The sequence below is a fragment of the Podarcis erhardii genome (assembly GCF_964252035.2).
Source record: "Podarcis erhardii genome assembly, chromosome: 16".
In the NCBI taxonomy this organism is placed as follows: domain Eukaryota; kingdom Metazoa; phylum Chordata; class Lepidosauria; order Squamata; family Lacertidae; genus Podarcis; species Podarcis erhardii.
Genome location: NC_138514.1, coordinates 12,101,284 through 12,123,814, shown reverse-complemented (window position 1 = coordinate 12,123,814; position 22,531 = coordinate 12,101,284). Strand labels below are relative to the sequence as shown.

Sequence of the window (22,531 nt, the reverse complement as noted above, 5' to 3'; positions counted from 1 at the left end):
CTCTGTGGCCTGGGACCTTCAAGATGTTTTTATTTGAAGACTGTAAGTTACTCTGTGGGGCATACCAGGAGAGGCGGTCCCGTAGGTACAAGGGTTCTAGGCTGTATAGGGCTTTGAAGGTTAAAACCAGCACCTTAAACCCGATCCTGTACTCCACCGGGAGCCAGTGCAGCTGGTATAGCACCGGATGAATGTGATCCCGCAGCGAGGATCCCGTAAGGAGTCTCGCCGCGGCGTTCTGCACCCGCTGGAGTTTCTGGGTCAGTCTCAAGGGCAGCCCCACGTAGAGCAAGTTACAATAATCCAGTCTGGAGGTGAGCATCGCGTGGATCACAGTGGCTAGGTCAGGGCGAGAGAGGTAAGGAGCCAACTGCTTAGCTTGGCGGAGATGAAAAAAATGCCGCCTTTGTTACAGCTGCAATCTTTGCCTCCATAGAGAGGGAGGCATCGAAGATTACACCCAAACTCTTAACGGACGGTGCTGGCACTAATTGCACCCCCGCAAGAGATGGGAGTTGCCCCCTCAATCCCATATCGTCCCGTCCCAGCCAGAGGACCTCTGTCTTCGAAGGATTTAACTTCAACTGGCTCCCATGGCTTCTACATGGCTTGGTGGCTTAAATCTGTGGTGGCTCAAGATGAAGACATGTGGGGTTGTAACCAATGACGGTTCACTCAGAGTAGATGACTCTATTCAAATAGATGACTCTATAAGTAAAACAAGGCAATTAATTCCAATGCATTTTTGGATAGCTGAATTTCATGACATGGAATCCTCAGAAAGATGCTGGCATTCTCGCACTCTGCCCAAGACCATAGTAGACCAGTGATACTCTGGTTGTTCTGTGAGTCACTCTTTAAACTTTATACTATGTTCCCAGGGAAGCAAAATTCTGGGAACGCTCAGATTTGGAGGAAACCTACCCTTGAATAGTCTGATCTCTCTCTTCAGCAATCTTTGCCAACTAAGCTCAAATCAGCCATGGTTCAGGGTGTGGACATATGAGCTTTGTTCATGGTTAGTGTTGTCTTCTGGCATCCTCAGGAAATATGGTGTTGTGTCACTGCACCAGCCAAGATACCTTGCAGGTGGTGCTCACCGGAGTGGCAGAGAGCAGCATGATGTTTGGCCCATATTGGTACTGGCCCTTGCCCAGGAAAGGACGTAAGAAAGTTCCTGTGCTTAAGACCAAAAGCCAGTGGCCCTTTCTTCATACACACGGGTGGCTCTTGCCTGTCAAAGCACCACTTCACGAGGGTTATGCGCAAGGGAATCGCTGCCATGGGGCTCCCATCTGGGGAGTATGCCGCATATTCTTTCTTCATCGGGGCTTCAACCACTGCCGTGCACATGGGTTTACCGGTGGAGAGGATAATGGATATGGGACGGTGGAAGTCGAACGCTTACAGGGGATACATCCGGAAACCATGCTAACATTCTCTCCCCATCAGCTCCCTGACCCGGCTCTCTTACTCTTTTATTTTCAGGTGTCGGGGTGGTGCGTCTGTGGATCATCAGCCACAGCATTGTCCACTGGGCGAGATTACGTGTGGTCACCAGGGGCTGGGGCGGCGATCTGCAGCTCCCAAACAATGTTGAAGTTTCCTGGATCGCGCGTTGTGGAATGTGTTGGGAGGAATTCTTCCCAGCAGTAACAAAAAGAATTGCCGTTGAAGGCCCACTGGAGGCGGTGGTTATCCAACTGGGCGAGAACGACCTAGCTTACAGAAAGGGGGTGGACTTAATGTGGCATATCTTCAATGACCTGGGGGAGTTGCGGGCCTCCTATCCGAATCTAACTATTTTCTGGTCATCTTTGCTTGAGAGGCGCATTTGGAGGGATTCCAAAAATCCTGTGGCTGTGAATAGAGCCTGGAGGATCCTAGAACGCTCGGTGGCACGTAGAGTGGCAGCGATGGGTGGGCGGGTAATTGAGCACCCAGGCATCCAGTTTAGCAAGGAGGCCCTCTACCGCGGGGATGGCGGGCATCTCTTCGATGCTGGTAACGATATTTGGCTTGCTGACATTTTCCAGGGGATCAGGGATTGGTTACAGGTCTGAGGGTATCTCGGGGGCTCCCCCTATTGGTGCTTAACCCTTCCCAGTTTTATACCGGTTAGTCTGATAGGGCCAATGCCTAAAGCCAATACCGCTCTTACCTGTAATCAATAAAGTTGTGGCCATTTTTCGCCCATTAACCTAAATTCTGGTGTCCTGTGTCTTTATTTATTCCATCTGTGGGAGGGGGTGGGAATCGCCACACAATCAACATTTCTCTTCTCCTCCCCCTGTCCAATGCCTGCTATTCCAGCTTTACAACCTCTTCTACATTCCTAAAATGTTAGTGCAAAAAAACCCCAAACCACAGACAAATCTGAGGTTGGTTTTTTTTAAGTACAATACTTTGAGCATCTGCAGTTTCATAATTTCAACTCAGTTAAATTATAGCACCAGCACGAGCACAGGAATAAAATGGGGTTCGCTTCTCCTGGCCTGATGCTTAAAGGCACATTTAGCAACGTTTCATGAGCATCTGTAATTATGTCCATGCCTACCAGGTCATCTTCTGACAATACAGTGCTTTTTAAAATAAGAAGAAAGGAAGGATGCTCTAGTGAACAGTGCCAGGAGGACAGCTGATGATGGGAGGCTTGTTTGCTGCTACCCCCATTATCTGACTGAATGCTCTTTTGGAGGCAAACCGAAAGGGATGTCTTCCACCTGCCTTACACTGCATGTTCCCTACAGCAACCGCTGACCCAAAAAGTCCACCCCTCTCAATCTTCGAGCATACCTTAAATGCAGAGTCTATGGACCTGTCGTTAAGTGATACTCCCGTGCACCAGAATCCATCCCTGCAGCCACCAAAAATTAAGCCTCAATCCATGGCTGCTGCTGCGGTAAGTGGTGTTTGGAAATTGCCGGGTAAGCAAGCTACAATTACTTCCTTCTTCCAGCCTATTGCCCCCCCTCGCCGCATGCATTCCCAGGTGGATTCTGCCGTGCTGGTTCCGCAAGGCCCAGCATGACTCGAAGGGGTGACCAGGAGATCACTTACTTTCTTATCCTGGAATGTAGCTGGCATTAAACCTAAGCTGATGGACCCATCCTTTGCTGCCTACATAAAAGGCAGTCGTATTCTTTTACTGCAAGAGACCTGGGCTTGTGAGGGCTTCTCCTTATCAGGGTATAAGGGCTTCTACCTGAATGCACAACAGAACTCACTATCACCTGGTAGACCACAAGGTGGGATGGCTATCTTAGTTTCTTTGGCCTTAAATCTGCAGATGGAACAAATCGACATCCAGTCGTCATCCATGCTGGGTGTAAAGCTACAAACAGCGGAGGAAGTGTTCGTGGTGATTAATGTTTATTTGCCCCCAACCTACAAGAAAAACCTGGTGGACCAAAGATGGAGGGGAATTCAACTGACTCTTGAAACTCTCCTAGAGAAATATCCTGAAGCCACCTTTCTAGTTGCAGGAGATTTCAATGGCCGATTGTCTCACTCTGATAAATCATTATTTGCTAAATATAATAAATATCCCCCACTACCCATTTTAACCTCAGACCTTTTACCCAGGAATTTTAAAGACAGTGTTGCTACATACGCAGGTTTTAAATGTAGACAAACCTTGATGGCTCTTAGTTTTCACCTTCTAAACGGAGCTCTCAGTTCTGATTACCCTGTCAAATTTACTTTCTGGTCAGGCTCCCGAGCCTCTACCATATTTATTTGGACATCAGTAGACCTAATTCCCAAAATTTCCAACTTTAGGGTGTAACGAGGCTGGAAAGTGACCACTTTCCATTAGAACTCTCTCTGACCCTGGATGGAGAATTGGCTACCTATTCCTGTGTGCCTATTACAAATAACCAGCTGCAGATGAGGCCCACTGCCCTAAAATGGACCGACAATTTGGCTCAACGGATAAATGAACTCCTTTGGTCTGACCAACTGCAAGAGACAAGGGACTCCCTTCTCCAGGCAGTTGAGCCGCTGCCAATATATGACAATTTAGTAGAACTGCTAAAACCTTCGTTGGCTAAGGCCTCGGTAATGAATAGTAACCATTTCTCTCATAAAAAGTGGTTTGACGAGGAATGTAGACACTTCAAGAACAACCTATATAATGAATTCTTGGCATATAGGGCATCAAATGACCCCGCACCTAGCAGTCACCTTATGAACCTCAAGAGAAGGTATAAAGCACTATTAAAGGAAAATAAGCTTGCGGCAGAAAGAAGTGACTGGAATAACCTAAAAGCTGCAGAAAATAGAAATCCCTCCTCCTTTTGGCACCAAATTTCTCAATACCTGGGTAGATCGTGGTCAAGGATAGAACCGCAAATTTCAGCTGACACCTGGGAAAGCTTCTTCTCCGATTTATATGCAGCTCACGCTGCCAGCGGAGGAAGGATAGAATTGGCCCCCTTGCCTGAGTGGGATCCTGTTACCTGCTCTGAAGTGGAAACACTTATAGGCCAATTTGAGGCGGGCAAGGCACCCGGAGACGATCTTATTTCCATAGACGTTATTAAAGCCAATAAGGATTGGTGGTGTCCACCCCTAGCAGCTCTTTTCACTTATATAAACAAAACAGCACAATTTCCTCCAAGCTGGAACTCTGCACTGATTGTGTTAATTCACAAGAAAGGGCCGCGTACAGACCCGGCCAATTTTAGACCAATTAGCCTGCTAAATGTTATCGGGAAGATCTATTCAAGATTTCTACTTAACAAATTAACGACCTGGATGGAAAGCAACAATATCATCGCAGAGGAACAGGCGGGTTTCCGCCCTGGAAGATCAACAACAGACCAAATCTTAATCCTAAATCACTTGGCCACCAAGTACGCTGGCAATGGCCTAAAAGCCCTCCACGTCGCCTTTATAGACTTTAAGCAGGCCTTTGATCTAATTCCCAGGAACCAGCTATGGACAAAATTGGCAGCGACATTTATCGACCGCCGCCTTCTCCTGCTAATTATTAATTTGCATACAAATACCTTCCTGAGGATTAGGCTAGATAGCAAGGGGCTAGTCTCCAATCCGGTTGCCACCACTAGGGGGGTAAGACAGGGCTGTTTGCTTGCCCCTGCCTTGTTTAATTTCTATATTAATTCGCTAGTGGTGCATATGGCAAATGCTGATTTCCATCCACCAAAACTGGCAGGACGAGCCTTGAATGTCCTACTGTATGCGGACGATGCATACATCGTCCTCCCCCATCGGATTAAGGAGGATGCTTCGAGCTCTTCATGAATATGAGACCCAACACGAGCTTCAACTAAATTATGCCAAGACCAAAATAATGGTCTTTGCTGCTCGACTGAAACCTAATTTATGGTCAATTAATGGTATTCCTTTAGAGCAGGTCAGTTGCTTCAAATACCTGGGTCAGGTTGTAAGATCAAATAGGTCCTTCTTGGCACACAGAGAATACATAGCCTCGAACGCATCCAAAGCAGCCTTGGTGATTAGAACCCTGTACTCCAAGAAACAGGCACAAACTGTCAAAGTTGCCTTGCAACTCTTTAAAATGAAAGTCCTCCCTCTTCTACTGGTGGGCATTGCCTTGGGCTCACGTAGGGACTATGAAAAATTGGAATCTATCCAAACCCAATTCCTCAGGGCCATACTCAGGATCCCCCCCTCCGTGGCAGGTGCGATCATGAGATTGGAAACCGGTTGTCAAGCCTTTAGGTATGTGGCCCTGAAAGCGAAGTTATGGCTATGGCTCAAGCTCTGTTTCAGACCGGTGGGTTTGGCCCCCTTGATTCTGAGGGATAACTTTAAATCTCCATGGGAGGGGGAGATAGTGGAGGAAGTGCAGAAGTGTGGGTTGTCCTCCCTTTATATAGAGTCCATGATGTATAGCCACGCAAAGGCGGTGATCGCCCAAAGATTAAGGGATATTGCCAGACAGGAGGACATAGCCCGTGTGAAACCTGGGTTGTTTCTGGGGGAGCAGTTGTATCGGGCTGCTCCAGCTCGCTACCTGGCGGATATCCACTACGTGGAATACCGCAGACTATTTACTGCGGCTAGGCTGAATGTTCTTGACTCGGCGGTTCTGAAGGGAAGATATGGAGGAGTCCCATATGACCAGAGATTATGCCACTGTGCGTTGGGTAAGGTAGAATCCACAGAGCACATTTTACTGAGCTGTCCCTTCTACAACGATTTAAGACAGTATCTTATAACTCCATACTTACCCCAGCTCAGTCCCCGACAAAGAGGAAAGCAGACAGCATATCTGCTAAATAAGTCTTCTGGGAAGAAAACTTTGTCAGTGGCTAAATTCCTTTTCCTGGCACTCAAGTGTCGGAAACGTATAACTGTCAGCATCGCCCTTGAGCCAGTGTACCAACTGGACTCATGCACTTCAACCCCGACTGGGCTAGGCGAGCTGGGTAGCACTGCCAGAGACCACCTTTCTCACAGGGACAGGTCACAGTGCTGTGGACTCACAGCTTAGAGCTGAGAGCACCAGATTCGCTTCCACAATTATACAGTCGTTGCACAGCAGCGTTTTGCAGAGTCTTGCAGAGTATAAACCACTCGGAGAGCAGCTCTGTAGAGTATCTTCCTTTTATTCTATAATTACAACTATGATACAAAACTATATACAGAGCTAAATTGAGCATAAATCAATGCTACTCTGAGTGCCTGCAGCTGCTCTTAGCAGCAACCTTATCTCTAAACACGATCTCTAGCACTCACTCTCTCTCCGACACACTGACTGACTCACTCACTGACAGACTCACTCACTCACTGACAGATTTATGTGGTGCTGGAGCTGAATAAGTAGAAAGCAGAACATTGCTCCTCCTCTCTGTAGAATCAGCAGGCTCCTCAGGAGATTCTTGGATATGGGAGGGGTGAAATCTCCTCATCCTCCCCCATTTCATCCGACCATTTCAAGAATCTTTAACATAACTGCAATTTGCACACACACTCCAAAAGTTGTTCTCTGCTTACAACCTTGGTTTACAAATCTGTGGGTATCTCTCTCCCCCTTTATCTAAGACACCTTTATCAATACCATTATACAGTTACTGCAACCACTCTGTGTCCATTAGGAAAGAGTTAAAACATAAATCTCAACCTGTAACTCACACAAAATACACATTGTGAATACACAAATGAATAAGCAGCTTCTGGAAAAATCTTCACACACATTTCTTCCTCTCAGATACAAATTGACATTTCTAATTAGGCAGATTTGAACAAACCACTTTAAACACATGCTTGCTCCTTCAATCCTGATCCTTCAAATGTCAGGTAAGGAAATAAATGAAGCGTTTTGTGCTACTACTCTCAGCACACTTCATGCCAGGTTTAAAAACCCCACCAGAGTTGCATGTGACCGCAGCCTTAGCGAACTCTTCAGAAAACCTTTTCCGTGGTACACCCTTGGTGGTTCTCTCGGATCTGCGCAAAACTCTTTGATCCTCTTGTTCTGGTGCTTCCTCCTCTTTGGGAGAATGGGGAGCTAAAGTATATGAAGCTGCTAAGTCTGAGTCAGCGTCAGACTCACCTGAGGCTTTTGGGCTCTGATAATCTGTGCCATCATCTGGATCTACATTGGCATCAGGATTATCAATCACATCAGAACTTGCCTCCCTCTTGACTTTCTTTGCCCCTATTGTACCATCATCACAAATGGGATGGCACTGAAAAATGCCAACTCTGTCCCATTGTGGATTGTCGTCAATACTCCTGGTCAGCCTTATGGTTTTCGTGTCTGTGATCAGGACACGATAAGATCCTTTCTCATATCCTAGGAAAACACCATGTTCTCCACGCTTACTCAGTTTGTCACCCTGCGAGGTGTGCACCCAAACCTCCGACCCAAAAATTTTAAAGTGCTTCACACATGGCTTCCTTCCGTGAAGCATCTCATATGGGGTCCAATTTACTGCGGACTGGTACCTCCTGTTATACACGTGACAGAAAAACGAAAGAGCTTCGGCCCAAAAAGGATTGGGCAGCCCCGAATCATGTAACAGTGTTCTGATTCCTTGCTGCAGGGTCTGGTTTATTCTCTCACATAAACCATTCTGCCAGGGTGATCTGGGCGTGGCCGTCCTATGCTCAATGCCCTGTTCAGAAAAAAAAGCCTCAAACTCTTCTGAACAAAACTCTCCACCCCGTCAGTGAAAAGACAACGTACATTCTCATTATGTACGTTCCTGAGCCATTTACAAAACTGACGAAACTTGGTAAAGGCTTCAGACTTTTTCTGCAGCATATAGACCCATGCATACTTCGAATAGGAGTCTATCAAAACCATGAAAAACCTTGAATTGCCTCTAGAGAGCGCTAGAGGCCCCACTAAGTCTGCATGAATGACTTTGTATGGTTTCTTGGCCTCTCTCCCAGACTCTGTACCTTTGGGAGCTTGCTTTGCCTTACTCTCAGCACAAGAAACACACTTCATGTGGTAGGGACATTCTTTCAGCTTCATACCCTGAACCATATCAGGCATTTTTGCCACAGCCTGGAAATTCAAATGACCATAAACACGGTGGTAATAATGAATGCATTGGTCATGCAACTTCTCATTCTTATCAACAGACAAATTGCAACACTCTTTCTCAGTTGCTTCTGTAGTACCTGTACCTGAAACAAAAGGCAATTGATACAGACCATTTACACATTTTGCATATAGAATGAGCTTGCCATCTCAACGAATTTCACAGCGAGATTTAGCAAACACCACCTTAAAACCCTGATGATCAAGCTGGGAAACACTCAACAAATTGTCCTGAATATCAGGCGCATATAGGACATTCTTAATAGTTGCATTCAGGCTCTTTAAGAACACAGTTCCCTTAGCCAAACTCGTGAGAACTGTCCCATCTGCTTGATGAATTTCTTTCTCTTGCTTCTCAAGCTGAACAAAGAGATCCTTATCTTTGGCTACGTGGTTGGAACAGCCAGAGTCGATCACGAAGAAACTCCGCCCACATTGACTAGAGCAGCGAGAGATCAAGGCCTTTGAAGTAGCAGGTTCCAAATGTTGGAAGTGTAAGGAAAATGAAGGAACATTCTTTCACATCTGGTGGACCTGCCCTAGAGTGAAGGCTTTCTGGGAAATGATATATAATGAGTTGAAAAAGGTATTTAAGTATACCTTCCCTAAGAAACCAGAGGCCTTTCTTTTGGGCATTGTTGGCCAGAATGTGTTAAAGAAGGATCGAACATTTTTTATGTATGCAACAACAGCAGCATGGATACTTGTCGCCAGGCATTGGAAAACACAAGATCTACCCACACTGGAAGAGTGGCAGATGCAACTGATAGACTATATGGAACTGGCTGAGATGACCGGCAGAATCCGAGACCTGGGAGAGGAGACGGTGGAAGAAGATTGGAAGAAATTTAAGATTTATTTACAAAAATATTGTAAATTGTATGAATGTTAAGAAGGATGCTAGAGTATAAACAATTGGGCACCATTGAGTTCAAGGAAGTGAATTATGAAGATAAGATAAATTTAAGAAATGATAAAAATTTTGGAATATGTTGGTTATATCTAAACTTTTTAAGATTTGAATAAAATGATAGTCAAAATTAGAGATATAACATTGGAAAATTAGTTATGAAGATTAAAAATAAGGGGATAAATTTGCTGAATAAAATTATAACCAGGAACGCAGGAGCGGGAGATGTGAGGGAGTCCAAAGAAGTGAAAAGATCTATGTTAAGAGATGTGATATTGTATTGTTTTATTGGCATTGTGATTTAAACAAAATTTTTTTAATAAAAAATATTTTTTTAAAAAAGAAGTAGCAGGTGCTTGGGGATTTCGTCCTCCTCCCCCTCTGCCTCTGAAGTTTCCCTTCTTCTTTGAAGATTTCTTGCAGCACTGAAAACTCAAATGGCCTTGTGCTCCACATGAAAAGCACCGCCTCAACTTTAGTGCTTTAACAGCAGCAGTTTCACTTTCACTTTCCCCTGCTGAAGACTCAGGCACATTTTCAAGCACATTTTTAACAGCACAGTCCCGGCTTTCTCTAACAGCCTGTCTGCGATCCCACTCATTCAAGAGCACGCTAGACACATAATCTTCTGTTAGCCGGTCAGCAGGCATTGTAGAAATCTGGGCAGCTACTCCATCGTAAGAATCATCTAGGCTATTTATCATCAGCATTGCAAACACAGCCTCTGAAATAGCCAGGTCTCGCTGAACAAGGTCCTGTCTGAGACGCTTTAACTGAGATAGATGGCTAGGCAAATCGCCACCTTTCTCCAACTGCAACCTGCACAGCTTCTTGAAGAAAATCACACTGGAACCAGCATTTTGTCTCAGATGCATATCTCTCAACTTGGACTTCCGGGTCGGCGCCATCGCCGAATGGCGGACTCCCTCCGAGCTCCGGAGGGAGTCTGCTGGGTAGGGGTCGGGTCCTGTCGTGCCGGCGACGCGGGGACCCTCAAAAACCATGGGCGGAGATGCCCATGGACTTGGTGACTCGGCGGGCACCGTTTGCGCCCCCCGACCCGCGAAGGAGCCTTTTTAAAGGCTACGGAGCGGGTGACGGGGGGGTGCTATGAGTCCACTGCTTCCCCTGCCTAGCGAAGCCGCATGCCATTCGGCGGAGAGCAACGACTTCTTCTTTGGAAATTTTGGATTTGGATTAAAAAGAACAACCCGTGAGTAAATTTATTGGACTTAAAAGGGAAATTTGATCTACGAATTTGGAGCGAGCGGGGGAGGTGCAAAAAGGAAGTCTGCCCCCCCCTGTTGTAGATGGCTTAACGCAAGGATTTGACAACTAAGATCGAGAGATGAACTTGCTTACTTGGAAAAAAATTTAACTTCACAAAGGGAAATTACAATAATTGTGCTGGAGGAGAAGATTGGTTTGTGGGAACTAAAGTGCAACCCCCCCGGGAACCGGGAACGATCCGCTATGAGAGACTGGCGAAGAGACACAGAAACTTTGACAGCTGTCAAAGTAGCTGTCAAAGCAGGAAAACAAAAGAGAACTTTGTTACGATGGCTTTGCTGGTTAGATTTGTTACAATTTGGACATAAATTACTGGAAATAAAGGCAACAAGTTATTTGACTTTTGGGTCTGATCCGGAAAGAAATTAAGTTACCATATTCCCTCTAGAGGGAGGCCGGGACATTGCAACAGTAGCAGCAAGTGGAAAAATACTATGAATTTGAGCAGGATTCATTATCTCCTGGGAAAGCTGCAAAAACGAAGCATTATTTTGTCTACAGAGGTCTCTATACTAAAGGAGACAATGGATTTATCTATTGAAGAAAGGAAGGGACTTGACATCAGTTTATGTTCCTGAATAACAAAAGCCTCTGTGGAGAACAAGAAGTTTCTGAATTAGAAGGTTTCTGCAGCAGAACAGGAAAAAGCAACCTGAGGAATAAGAGCTGGACTAAACTTGAAGTTGGAGCATTTGGAACATCCAGACTTTAAAAGGATCAAGAAACAGAATTTGAGTTATACTCTTAAACATAGAGGTCTGGATGGAAGAAGAATGATCTTTTCTGAACAAAACAAATTCCTTCCAGGAATTTCCACGAAAGCTCATACCAAGAACTGACTTAGTTGGTCTTTAAGGTGCTACTGGAAGGAATTTGTTTTGTTTTGACTATGGCAGACCAACACGGCTACCTATCTGTAACTGGATCTTTTCTGAGAGTTTCTCTGAGATTGGACTTTCTGAAATTAAAAGCTATCAAAAGACGGCAAAGTGGAACTGAGACATAGACGTGGATGCACCAGGCTGGCAGTAGACAATGGATGAACTTTGGGGATCGGAACCGGGGAATGGGGGGGGGGAAGATTTGGAACCCAAAGGCTGTAAAATTACATATTTTTTCTTTCTTTTCCTTTTTTCTTGTCTGTTGTTTGAAAATAGGGGAATTCGTGGAAAGGAAATGGGGTCGACCTTAGGGAAGTATATAAAATATAAGGAGAAATGGTTAAATAAGATAAATAAGATAAATTAATTTGGAATAAATGGGTTATTTAAAATTACAATAAGGCTTTAAAATTCGGGGTAAGAATTTGTGGAATCAACTTAAGGGAAATGGAATACAAGAGGGGGAGGGGGGGAAGTCCGGGAAATATGTTACTGAAACTAAGTGTAAACTATATTTTACTTTTCTTTCTATCTTTCCTTTTTATTCTGGAAAATTTAATAAATATTATTTTAAAAAAAGAAGAAGATGCATATCTCTCAACTTATGCCAAACAGCTTGTGCAGTCTCTTGACCCTCTAAGTTCACCAGCAAGTGGTCTGAAAAACTCAAAACAATTGTCCCTCGGGCTTTCATATCTGCAGCATGCCACTCAGCCCAATCATCATCATCCTTATCTGGAGGGTCATCTTCTATCGTGTGAAATAGCTTTTCCCTCTGTAAAAGCGCTTTCATCTTAACTTGTCAAACTGCATAGTTTTCAGGCGTGAGGAGAGGAAAGGACAGAGCCATCTGGCCAGAATGTGCACAGGCCATGTCTGCTATTACTTAGAGCAAGACACTTCCCTCGTGCAAACACAGATAAAGCCTTGAACTTCTTCAGCCACTCTCTCTCCCACTCAGAGCGCAATTAACAGGCAAACAGGGATGCTATCTTCTTTCTTTGGCAGTCAGCAACATACCTCCATAAATCAAGCAGCAGCAACAGCAACAGCGGCAGCTTGAGCACTCTGCTCCAAAACAGCTCTGCTTCTAGGCACCACAAATCAGTCCAGCATGCAGCCTCCGTTCCGCCGTCCAGCAATCAGCAACAGAAACCTCTGGCGACTGGGACAACTGGGATGACTGGAACAACGACTGGTCAGACGACTGGGCCCATAACCGATGTCAGCATCGCCCTTGAGCCAGTGTACCAACTGGACTCATGCACTTCAACCCCGACTGGGCTAGGCGAGCTGGGTAGCACTGCCAGAGACCACCTTTCTCACAGGGTCAGGTCACAGTGCTATGGACTCACAGCTTAGAGCTGAGAGCACCAGATTCGCTTCCACAATTATACAGTCGTTGCGCAGCAGCGTTTTGCAGAGTCTTGCAGAGTATAAACCACTCGGAGAGCAGCTCTGTAGAGTATCTTCCTTTTATTCTATAATTACAACTATGATACAAAACTATATACAGAGCTAAATTGAGCATAAATCAATGCTACTCTGAGTGCCTGCAGCTGCTCTTAGCAGCAACCTTATCTCTAAACACGATCTCTAGCACTCTCTCTCTCTCCGACACACTGACTGACTCACTCACGGACAGACTCACTCACTCACTGACAGATTTATGTGGTGCTGGAGCTGAATAAGTAGAAAGCAGAACATTGCTCCTCCTCTCTGTAGAATCAGCAGGCTCCTCAGGAGATTCTTGGATATGGGAGGGGTGAAATCTCCTCAATAACTGAATGCTTTGATGTGGGTTATCTGTGAGAGGTTTAGTACTGTGGCCCTACCTTATTTATGTACCCCTATGATGTTTTAGTTTATAATTCTGTATTGTGTTTTATCTCTGACTATCGGTCGAATAAAAGAAATTGTATTGTTCATCAAAGTGCTCTATTCCTTGGGTGATTTCATGTAGGCTGGGCACATCAACTGAATCCATTGCCACCACTGAGCATTGTTTTCTGTCCTGAATTCGGAAGCTGATCAGACGCTGGGAACAAAGCAGGAATGCAGAGAATATTTGGGGATAAATTAAGGAATGCCCTCCTCCAAGTGTGCAGCTGGTACTGTGCTTTAAACAGGGGGTGGGAGGCAAGTTCCTTGCTAGAGATTATTAGAAAATGGATTGGAAAGAAAAACTGCTAATATCATAATACTGTTATGCAAGTCTGTTGCTTGTTGCAGGGACGTAGAATTGGGGGGGGGCAGAGGGGCTGTTGTCCCGGGCACAAAATTTGGGGGTGGCATAAAAATTCAAAAGAAAAATAATACGCTTTGAGGTGTGCCTTGTTGTTTTTTTAAAAAACACACAAAATCAAGTGGTGTCAAGTGGTGTAAAAATTACATGGAATAAATTAACAACAACAACAACAACAACAACAACAACAATAATAATCAGCCACTGACCCTGTCCCCTCTCCCTGCTGGGAAGACCCTTCCCCACCACCATCGCTTCCCAGGCCTAAGAGGAAGCATGGGTTAGCGCAGAGCTTTCCAAACTGTGTGTCGCAACACATTAGTGTGTCAGCTTCGGTGTGTAAGTGTGTCTTGCAAACGCTCCCCATTCTCCTCCTGGGGCTGGAAAGGGGTTAGTTTAACCTCTGGTTTGCTAGTAAAACTGAATTACTGTGTCCCGAAATGATGCATGTCTAAAAAGTTTGTCACCAACGTGAAAAGTTTGGAAAGCTCTGGATTAGGGAGAGCCACGGGCACTGGCAATCCACGCTACGTCCCAGTCTTATTGTAAACTACAACCTCCAGTTTGTGATTAACATAAGGTTGCCATACGTCTGGAATTTCCTGAACATGTGTCCAGGGAAAATTTTTGGATAATCAGAAAAATGTCCTGGATTTATAGCTCAGCAACTTTGAGTTTCCATAAAAAAAAACTTTTGTGTCCTGAATTTTAGTTCTAGAAATATGGCAACCCTAAATTAACACCAAGCCACAATTTTTTGAAAGCAAAACTAAACTCAGCAGAAGTTGTCCTCCTGGGAGGAGGAAAATGGAGGAGGCAGCACATGAGCTCAAGGCTTTGTTTGGACTCATACAAGCTCATCTACATACTGCTAAACCAAGCTTTAGTGTCCCATGTGTACTGGGCTGTGAATTAAGAAAGGCACCATGGGTTCCAGTGTAATGTTGCAGAAGATCCTGTAGGGACTGAACTGTAAGACTATTCAGTTCAACCACCTGAGATGGTAAAATGTCTTAGAACGTTTTGATGTCCACCTAGGATATATTTGACACTTACATGTTTATAGTCATAGACAACAGTTGCTGAGGTCGTATTGCTCTGGATATGAAAGGCAGCAACACTTTCCTGGTTGTTTCACCATCACAGTTTGCTCAACCACTTCGCCATCTCCTGTACTACTAGTGATTTTAATTATCTACAATGGAGAGAGACAAGTTTCAACAGGGAAATGCATTTTCTGTGTTCCTGGTACTTTGCATGGTTGATCTCGAAGCACAAATCTGAAGCATTTTAGCTGGTGCTATAGAGTCATATCAAAATAAAGGAGACATGGCAAGAGGGTGTGATCCTGCTCCCTAGCTCATGCATTAAATAAACACACAAGCACTTTTGAGATGATTAATATGTGTGTAGCAGTGATGGATTAAATTTTAATCTCTAAATAAATGCCGAATTGGCAATCATAGAGAAGGGAAGTTGTCTGTTCCCATAATTCTCCCTGTTTCTGTGTACATTACTGAGGTCCAATTAAATGCCTTAACAATGATGTAAGCGTATTTATTATAGAGAGAGTTGATTCTGGTGTTACTATTTCCACCTTCAAATAACTTGTGGAGAGAGGAATAATACTATTCCTTCCACTGTGTCCCTGTGTGCATGGGCAAAGGTTTTCTCCATAGAATCATAGAATCATAGAGTTGGAAGAGACCACAAGGGCCATTGAGTACAACCCCCTGCCAAGCAGGAAACACCATCAGAGCACTCCTGACATATGGTTGTCAAGCCTCTGCTTAAAGACTTCCAAAGAAGGAGACTCCACCACACTCCTTGGCAGCAAATTCCACTGTCGAACAGCTCTTACTGTCAGGAAGTTCGTCCTAATGTTTAGGTGGAATCTTCTTTCTTGTAGTTTGGAACCATTGCTCCATGTCCGCTTCTCTGGAGCAGCAGAAAACAACCTTTCTCCCTCCTCTATGTGACATCTTTTTATATATTTGAACATGGCTATCATATCACCCCTTAACCTCCTCTTCTCCAGGCTAAGCATGCCCAGCTCCCTTAGCCGTTCCTCATAAGGCATCGTTTCCAGGCCTTTGACCATTTTGGTTGCCCTCCTTGGGACACGTTCCAGTTTGCCAGTGTCCTTCTTGAACTGTGGTGTCCAGAACTGGACACAGTACTTCAGGTGCGGTCTGACCAGAGCAGAATACAGTGGCACTATTACTTCCCTTGATCTAGATGCTATACTCCTATTGATGCAGCCCAGAATTGCATTGGCTTTTTTAGCTGCCGCGTCACACTGTTGGCTCATGTCAAGTTTGTGGTCAACCAAGACTCCTAGATCCTTTTCACATGTACTGCTCTCAAGCCAGGTGTCACCCATCTTGTATTTGTGCCTCTCATTTTTTTTGCCCAAGTGCAATACTTTACATTTCTCCCTGTTAAAATTCATCTTGTTTGTTTTGGCCCAGTTCTCTAATCTGTCAAGGTCGTTTTGAAGTGTGATCCTGTCCTCTGGGGTGTTAGCCACCCCTCTCAGTTTGGTGTCATCTGCAAATTTGATCAGGATGCCCTTGAGTCCATCATCTAAGTCATTGATAAAGATGTTGAATAAGACTGGGCCCAAGGCAGAACCCTGTGGCACCCCACTAGTCACTCTTCTCCAGGATGAAGAGGAACCATTGATGAGCACCCTTTAGGTTCGGTCAGTCAGCCAGTTACAAATCCACTGAGTGGTAGCATAGTCAAGACCACATTTTACCAGCTTCTTTACAAGAATATCATGGGGCACCTTGTCAAATGCCTTGCTGAAATCAAGGTAGGCTACATCCACTGCGTTCCCTTCATCTACCAGGCTTGTAATTCTGTCAAAATTATATTGCTAGAGCACTTATGCTGCTAGATATCTTTTAGTTGGAGGACCTGGGAGGACTTTGGGCTGGTATCTGGCAATTTGTGCACTTAAATCCTAAACTAAATGAAGTCCCAAATAACCCAACAGACCAGGGAACAGGGAACCTGTGTCCCTCCACATGTTTGTTGGACTACATTTCCCATCAGCCTTGACCCTTGGCTATGATGACTGGGGCTGATGGGAGCTGGATTCCAACAACATCTGGAGGGTCACAGGTTCCCCACCCTTGGTCTAAGGATTCCAGAGATAATGGGTTGTATCCTGCTAAATTCTTTTCAGATTGGATCCATTGACATTAATTAACATACTTGGAGTGGGATCAGCACTGGATACAACCCAATGTATGTGAGACACTTTGAACACTCCAAAACACTTTATGAAATGGTAATATGATGACATCCCAAATGGAAAACTCATATTGAGAGGATGTATACCTCTGAATCTCAAATACAATAAACAAAAGTCATTTGACTTCATGACCTCCTGCTCATCCAAAATCAGACTGGCAGGGTTCATCAGCACCAACACTGGCCCTGCACATCACCCTATGGAATGAGTGGCTGGTCTGCAAGCCAATGTTTAAATTTCCTATAATCTGTCAGAGTGATTCTCCCTTGGACACTGGGAGGAATTTCAAATGATGATCAGCTGTGGCCAATGATCAGCCTTACTCTTTTGAATGACACTACCTTTCTTTTCAGTCTTCTACTCACCTTTCGGTGTGTTGCTGCATCATGTAAACACCAATGAGAATTGCTCCAATAATGATAATGGCCAGAAACACCAGGATGACAGAAATGAGGATCATTTGCTTCCTGTCCTTAGGCACACTGGGTATAAACCCGAGGGCCTGGGAAAGAGAGACAGGGACTTAGCTGGGAAAGGTCAGAGCATTACTCTCTCCACCCACAGATTCCCATCCTTTTGGCACTTTCTGAGACAGTGAGCTGCAACATGGTTTAAGCAGGACAGCCGTGGGAGCTTCCTATTTCAAGTAAAGGCTTTTTGTGAGGAAGGTTATATTTTAATACTAAAAAAAGGAAACCATTTCTTGAAACACGGATCAAGTAACAAGTCTAGAGAATGCAGAAATCATTGTTTTAATTTCTGTGCCTACCTTAGAATGGTAGGATTTGCAGGATTGTGCCTTGCACATAATTAAAACTTAATATTTTGGGATAATTGGTGAGTAATTTTAGCTGCAATTCTACAGCCCATGGGATCATGCCCAAGGGGCCATAGGATACATCAGAGCTCCTTTTGCAGACTTGGAGACTGAGACTAGTAGTGGCTTTTCAGGTTTTCAGGCAGAATTTTCCCCAGCCCTATCTGGGGACACCAGGGAATTGACCCCAGAACCTTTTGCATGCAAAAATGTGCCCAACCATCGAACTTTATCCTGTGCTCCTCAGGGAAGCAAGCTAGTTTAAGAGGGTGCAGACCAGGCTACATAGGACGTGGGTGATGCTGTGATCTAAACCACTGATTCTCTTGGGCTTGCCAATTGGAAGGTTGGCGGTTCAAATCCCTATGCTGGAGTGAGCTCCTGCTGCTTTGTCCCAGCTTCTGCCAACCTAGCAGTTTGAAAGCATACCTGTGGCAGGAAGGGAATCAGCATTTCTGTGCGCTGTGGCATCTGCCACGGTGTTCTGTTGCGCCATTTTAACATTACAGGAGCCAGAGTCTAGTACGAAGAGAGTGTTAGAACTAATTTATGAATTTGGTCGAGTAGCGGGGTTTAAATTGAACAAGCAAAAAACTAAGGTTCTGGAGAAAAACTTGACACCTTTGGAAATAGATGGGTTTCAGAAAGAGACAGAATTAAATGTTGTTAAAAAGGTAAAATACCTAGGGGTAAACTTGTCTGCCAAAAATTTGAATTTATTTAAAGATAATTATGAAAAATGTTGGTCAGAAATTAAGAAAGATTTAGAGATTTGGTCAAGATTGAAACTTTCCTTGATGGGCCGAATTGCAGCTATAAAGATGAATGTATTGCCGAAGATGTTATTTTTGTTTCAGACCCTACAGATCGTAGACAGAGTGGAGTGTTTTGGGAAGTGGCAGAAAGATATCTCTAGGTTTGTCTGGCAGGGCAAAAAGCCCCGAATAAAATTTAAAATACTAACAGATGCCAAAGAGAGAGGGGGGTTTGCCCTGCCAGATTTAAGGTTATATTATGAAGCTGCGGCTTTCTGCTGGATGAAAGATTGGTTACTCCTTGAGAACACTGATGTCCTAGATCTGGAAGGGTACGATAATGCTTTTGGATGGCATGCATATTTGTGGTACGACAAGGTAAAGGTTCATAAAATGTTTAAAAACCATATTGTCAGGAAAGCTATATTTATGGTCTGGACAAAATACAAAGACTTATTAGAAGGCAAGACTCCGAGGTGGTTATCACCAGTGGAGGCCAAGGCCAGAAAAAGACTCAATATGGAGGTCAGATGGCCAAAATATTGGGAAATAATAGAAAAAACTGGAGATAATTGGAGACTGCAGAGCTTTGAAAAATTAAAGAATAGGGTGCAAGACTGGTTTCACTATGCTCAAATTCAAGAGGTTTTTAAGATGGACAAAAAAACAGGATTCCAGGTGGAAAAATCGAAACTAGAGACAGAATTGTTAGAACCTAAGACCAAGGTACTTTTGAGAATGTATAATTTGCTGCTTAAATGGAATTCTCAGGATGAGATAGTCAAATCAGCCATGATAAAATGGGCTCAGGATATTGGGTACAACATCATGTTCGAAGACTGGGAAAGGTTATGGACCACTGGAATGAAATTCACGGCATGTAATGCCTTGAAAGAGAATATTATGAAAATGATATATAGGTGGTACATGACCCCAGTCAAACTTGCAAAAATTTACCATAGGTCTGATAATAAATGTTGGAAATGTAAGGAGGCTGAAGGGACATTCTTTCACCTTTGGTGGACCTGTCCAAAAGTGAAGGCCTTCTGGGAGATGATTTACAATGAGTTAAAAAAGGTGTTTAGGTACACCTTTCCCAAGAAACCAGAGGCCTTCCTCCTGGGCATTGTGGACCAAGGGGTGTTAAAGAAGGATAGAACATTTTTTATGTATGCAATTACAGCAGCAAGAATACTTATAGCAAAATATTGGAAGACACAAGATCTTCCCACGCTGGAAGAGTGGCAGACGCAGTTGATGGACTATATGGAACTGGCTGAAATGACTGGCAGAATCCGAGATTTGGGAGAAGAGACAATGGAAGAAGACTGGAAAAAAGTTAAGGACTATCTACAAAAACATTATAAGTTGTATGAATGTTAAGAATCTGCATGATTTGGAAAATTTAGCTCCTGCAACTAGATTGAGAAAATAGGAAGCTACGTTATAAGTAAGAAAAGTTGAAATTTAAAGCTGTTATATCTATTATTTTAAGGTATAAATACTTGACAAAAGGTACTTTAAATCTAGAAGTAAAATATTCTGAAAGATGTAAAAAAGACACGAAACAAGGTAATAATTTGCTGATATGTTTTATTGTAAAGAACACAGGGTGAGGGAGATGTGGGGAAGTTCAGTTAATAACTTAAAAATGTACTCTGAAAGTTGGATTATTTTTCTTTCTTTTTTTCTTTTTTTTCTCGCTTCTTTATTCTTCTTCTCTTTTCTGTAAATTGAAAATATAATAAAAATTTAAATGAAAAAAAAAAAATAATGAAAGCATACCTGTGGCAGGAAGGGAATCGGCATTTCTGTGCGCTGTGGCATCTGCCACGGTGTTCTGTTGCGCCAGAAGCTGTTTAGTCATGCAGGCCACATGACCCGGAAAGCTGTCTTTGGACAAACACCAGCACCCTTGGCCTGAAAGCGAGATGAGCACCGCAACCCTATATTTGTCTTTGACTGGACTTAACCATTCAAGGGTCCTTTACCTTTTACCTTTACCTTTTTACATAGGACACACAGCTCTCTCATCTTCATGGCTACCCCTCATCTTCCATCAACTGAAACCTGAAGCTGGTGCCTCATCCTGCCTAATGATATGGCAGACCATACTTGGCATTCTGTGTCAGCATCTGTCACTTTTGCTACTGAGTTACTATCAAAATGAGTTCTCTTGAACACCCTAAACATCATTTCCTGCCAAATAGCGCCCCCCCCCCAAATCTACAGTACTTACTATGGGTTCTGATGACATGTTGACCTGACAGCCAACTTTGGAGTCCATCTATGCTGCGATGTCAAATGAAAACTACCATCGCCAGTTCACCTTTATAGGAAGATTTATGGGCAGGATGAGACCAAAGGTTCCCGACAAACTGAATCATGGGAAATATGATCACCAGAAATTACATCTGACCTGGCATTTGACCTCCTTTAGCTGAACGGGGAATTTCTATTTGATCAGTATACATCCAGAGAGCTTTAGAAAGCACAGCAAACCTCCACCCCCACAAAAACTAGAATTTTCACATTTTTAACAGTGACTTAGCAACTGATTATCCAACATATTGAAGTTCTCTCTCTAATTTGTTAATCAAAGGTTGTAGCCAACTAAGGTATATTCGGAATAGACCTATTGAAATTAATGAACTTAAGTTAGTCAAGTCCATTAACTCTAGTAGGTTGGCTGTGAGTAGGACGTGAATTGGATACAGCCCCAATTATTTAACTATAATGGGTTCAGGAAGTCCCTGATATCTACTGGTAGACGTTGTTGGGCTACAACTCCTGCTGGCATAGCTGATGGCCAGAGATGATACATCTGGAGGATCACAGGTTCCCCATCCCATCTGAGTGTTTTCCGGGAAATGGGAAGTTGTAAGCTTGATGGGGATTAGACCCTCTAAGAGGAAGGAATCTGGAATGAAGGGACACCACAGGGAGGAGAGCTGAAGGGAAGGGATAGTGAGAGTAACCAGAGAGAAGTATGGGTGGAAGAGACAGATCAAGCAGATGAAAATGTCCTCTTCACATATAATGCATGCCAGGAAGAACATTGCTTATGTGGACTGCTGATGAAGTAGAAACTATAAGCCCAAGGTAGTGCAATGTGGCTACCAAGGTTGAATTTCACAACCAGCCAATTCTTTGGCCACATGCTTCCAGTCGTAGTTTATGAACCACCCTATCCCCTAGATGAGTTGTGGGCATATTGGCAATGCACCTCAGGAAGCATTCTGGGTTGAGATGTGGTTATAGGCAACCGAAGATGAGCTCACTTGCAATGGTGCATGAATGACATCAGACCAGGTGTAAGCACCCTAGGACAGCTTCCTGGACCCTGGTAGGGTGCACCAGCACTAATGCTTGCCTTGGGTTCTTTACATCAGGTAGCAGGGTCTGTGCACCCCCATTTTAATCTCTCACAATGCCTCAGAGTGACAGTACATTGAACTCTCATGGTAAATTGGGACAAGTTAAACTTTCAGTTTCTAGCCATGCTTGCATCATTCCGCCACTGCCAGATAAACTTGGAGGGAGACTCATCAGTGGAGGAGGATCTGAAAGATTTATTGCTCAGATAAGTCCTGGCGTCCAGCCCGCTTTGGCTTCGCAGCTACCAGGCTTCGGACTTCAAAGGCCACATTCCAAAGGCTCTGAGCAAACGCAGAGTTCAGCAGCGGTAAGAGAAAGCTGTAAAGTTCCAGTGCTTACTTCAGTGTGCTTAAATAAAGTCCACTCAGGATCTTAGCAGCTAAAAGGAGTTTTTATTTACAGCAGGCTATCCATTATCTATCACAGCGAACAGCATCGTGAAAAACAC

General features: G+C 44.1%; 1 pseudogene across 1 annotated transcript; it reads right to left on the bottom strand.

Annotated features, from left to right (window-relative positions):
* Positions 1-13,511: 13,511 nt before the first annotated feature.
* On the bottom strand, positions 13,512-20,992 carry LOC309331831 (surfactant protein C-like; annotated as a pseudogene). Its single transcript has 4 exons — positions 20,945-20,992; positions 17,499-17,635; positions 14,928-15,066; positions 13,512-13,664 (listed from the first exon to the last, which is right to left on the bottom strand). The product of its transcript is annotated as a surfactant protein C-like (transcript).
* Between the last annotated feature and the right edge of the window lie 1,539 nt (positions 20,993-22,531).